The sequence below is a fragment of the Salvelinus fontinalis genome, chromosome 23, assembly GCF_029448725.1.
Source record: "Salvelinus fontinalis isolate EN_2023a chromosome 23, ASM2944872v1, whole genome shotgun sequence".
Taxonomy (NCBI): domain Eukaryota; kingdom Metazoa; phylum Chordata; class Actinopteri; order Salmoniformes; family Salmonidae; genus Salvelinus; species Salvelinus fontinalis.
This window is the reverse complement of record NC_074687.1, coordinates 38,931,674-38,935,161: the sequence shown is the minus strand read 5'-3', so window position 1 is coordinate 38,935,161 and position 3,488 is coordinate 38,931,674. Positions and strand designations below refer to the sequence as shown.

Genomic DNA, 3,488 nt, shown 5'->3' with positions numbered 1-3,488 from the left:
TGTTTGTCGATCTGGTTAATTGAAATTAATTGAAACAATGCTTTCGGAACATTCATCTCGCTAATCCATTCTCATTGAAATATAACTAGATGTATTGCATATTCAACTTCAAGTAGCGTTTCAGAGAGAAATATTAGCTCTCCAGGAGCCCATGTAATTTCTCTTTTTACTTGTATTGGCATATATGACTCATCCAAGGACACATGGATTGAATAGAATGTGTATTGTGTAGGTCTCTAATGCAGTATCGATCATCCCTGTTGTTGATGTGAAAAGGGTTTTCATGAATTACGTGGTTATTGACAGTAATTTTCATGTGCACAAGGTGACAGTGGATGGGTGAGGACATAAATGGTTGAATCTTCTAATGGAATTTTCCTTTGTACACTGGCTATATACTGAGTGTACAAAACATTAGGAACACCAAGGTGTCAAGCATTCCACAGGGATGCTGGTCCATGTTGACTCCAATGCTTCCCACAGTTGTGTCAAGTTGGCTGGATCTCCTTTGGGTGGTGGACCATTCTTGATACACAGGAAACTGTTGCGTGTGAAAAACCCAGCACCGTTGCAGTTCTTGACACACTCAAACTGGTGCGTCTGGCACCTACTACCATACCCCATTCAAAAGCACTTAAATCTTTTGTCTGCCCCATTCAACCTCTGAATGGCACACATATGCAATCCATGTCTCAATTGTCTTAAGGCTTAAAAATCTTTTTTTTAACATGTCTCCTCCCCTTCATCTACACTGATTGAAGTGGATTTAACAAGTGACATCAATAAGGGATCATAGCTTTCACCTGGATTCACCTCTCCTTAAGTAAATCATGCGGAAATCACCTGAACGGACGCAAAACATGTTCTTAATGCTTTGTATGCTCAGTGTATATGCTCAGGTGATTTCCGCATAAATGGCTTAAGGAGGAGCGTGTTCAAAGTGCAAAGTCAATAAACCACCTTAGACTGAAAACGCCGGACCCTGTGAGCAACTGTACAGTGAGTACTCACTCTACCTCTTTTCAAAGACAACTTTTAGTCAAATGGCAAAGAGAAATGTAGCTTATTTCTCTTTTATATGTGTGTATCATAATTCAAAATGTAATGGATTTTCTTCATAGCTGTTTGTATTAGTGGTTACTCAAGATAGCCACAACTTGACAACACCATGACTTGGTAAATGTGTTATAGTACAACCTGTTGTACCAAGATTTGAAGAGGTTTTCCAACAATGGGGAGCATTTCTGCAAGGTCATGACAGTATTTCAGCAAAGGTATGGTCAATGTGATGTTATGTATTGTATTTGCATACACAACTCCTTGAGAATATCCTTTTAGTGAGGTAATTTATTTGAGCATAGTATGCCATCTCAGATTGGAGAAGTTAAACACTTTTGAAGCTGGACTGCACATATTTCATGACATTTCCATTCTTTTTTTCGGTGCGTACCAACACATCCATTCAGAATTGCATGTCCTAACTTCCGGATTGAATTTTAATTACCTGTAGTTATTGTTTCACCTCAGTGTGACAAAAGTAACGTGCCTTGATGACATTTCTCTGTGACTAGGGCTGAGCTGGAGATCAGTTATGCCAAGGGACTGCAGAAGCTTGCTGGGAAACTCATCAAGGCATCCAAGTTGATGAATGACAAGTGAGTAGGGTACCTTTTCTATCAAATATCTACTGTAAGTGTAAGTCATGTGCCAATGTTTCTAAAAGTTGTAATAGTGCTGTAAAAACACTGCATGTTGTTTTCATTTCCATGAAGTTCCACCTACCGAGCATGCTGCCATGTATCTATTGAAATGTACTATACAGCGGACGCATACGGGTATTATACGCATGACCTTATTATGAGCCTTTCCTGTAGTAAAGATGTTGTTGGATATTTTGTACTCTGAGATTATGTTTTGGTTTTAAAGCACTAGGAAGTGCTTATCAGGCAGAAGCCATTTTAGAAATTCAACAAGTCATAGAGGAGCACAACAAGAGGAAGAGACCTGTAAGTCATTTGGATCATTTATTCCTACCAACACGTCATTCTACACTGAGACATATTATTCTTATCCCTTTCTTGAATAGCTTGATAATGTTGTTGAGGAAACCGGAAAACTTGTTGTGACTAACTGGAGTGAACAAATCAAGGTAAGCCTTCCTTAAAAAAATTAAAGGTTTGCAAAGAATTTATTTAACCTAGCCAAGTCAGTTAAGAACAAATTCTTATTTACAATGCTGGCCTACAAAAAGGCAAAAGGCCTCCTGTGGGGACAGGGGCTGGGATTCAAAATTAAAATATTGGACAAAACACAATTCATGACAAATAGAGACACCACAACACTACATAATGAGAGACCTAAGACAACAACATAACATGGCAGCAACACATGACAACACAGCATGTTAGCAACACTACATGACAACAACATGGTATAGTAGCAACACAACATGGTACAAACATTATTGGGCACAGACAACAGCACAAAGGCAAGAAGGTAGAGACAACAATACATCACGCGAAGCAGCCACAACTGTCAGTAAGAGTGTCCATGATTGAGTCTTTGAATGAAGAGAGTTTGAGTGGTTTTTGCAGCTCGTTCCAGTTGCTAGCTGCAGCAAACTTAAAAAAGGAGCAACCCAGGGATGTGTGCTTTGGGGACCTTTAAGAGAATGTGACTGGCAGAACGGGTGTTGTATGTGAAGGATGAGGGCTGCAGTAGATATCTCAGATAGGCCTCACTCCGCCCTAAGAGGGTTTTTAATAAATAATCATCAACCAGTGGGTCTTGCAATGGGTCTACGGAGATTAACAGTTTACAGAGGAGTATAGAGTGCAGTGATGTCCTAGTGTCATGTGTGCTCCCTCTCTGGACTCTAGGTCACCAGGCTGCTCGTTTATGGCGCACACCTGTCACCAGCATTTCGCGCAATTGTGCATAATGACACTCACCTGGACTCCATCACCTCCTTGATTACCTGCCCTTTATATGTCACTCCCTTTGGTTTCTTCCCAAGTCGACATTGTTTCTGTTGCTGTTTCATGTCGGTGCGCTGTTTGTGTTTCTTGTTTTCTTTATTTATTAAACGTATTCACTCCCTGAACTTGCTTCCTGACTCTCAGCATACATCATTACACCTATAAGGAGCATTGGTAGCAAATCTGACGGCCAAATGGTAAAGAATATCTAGCCGCTCGAGAGCACCCTTACCTGCCGATCTATAAATTATGTCTCCGTAATCTAGCATGGGTAGGAATCGAGGTAATCTGAATCAGGGTTAGTTTGGCAGCTGGGGTGAAAGAGGAGCGATTACAATAGAGGAATTATAATAATGGCACCGGAGGAGATGACTGCCTTTTTTACGGGCTCCTAACCAATTGTGTGTTATGTCATTTATTTTGTACATAATGTTTCTGCCACCGTCTCGTATGACCGAAAAGAGCTTCTGAATATCAGAACAGCGATTACTCACCTTGTACTGGACGAAG

At 40.5% G+C, this 3,488-nt stretch overlaps 1 long non-coding RNA gene across 1 annotated transcript; it reads left to right on the top strand.

Annotated features, from left to right (window-relative positions):
- Window positions 1-966: 966 nt before the first annotated feature.
- LOC129821298 (uncharacterized) lies at window positions 967-3,173 on the top strand. Its single transcript, XR_008754293.1, has 5 exons — window positions 967-999; window positions 1,192-1,274; window positions 1,572-1,655; window positions 2,087-2,149; window positions 2,880-3,173. It is a non-coding gene; the product is annotated as an uncharacterized LOC129821298 (long non-coding RNA).
- Window positions 3,174-3,488: the final 315 nt, after the last annotated feature.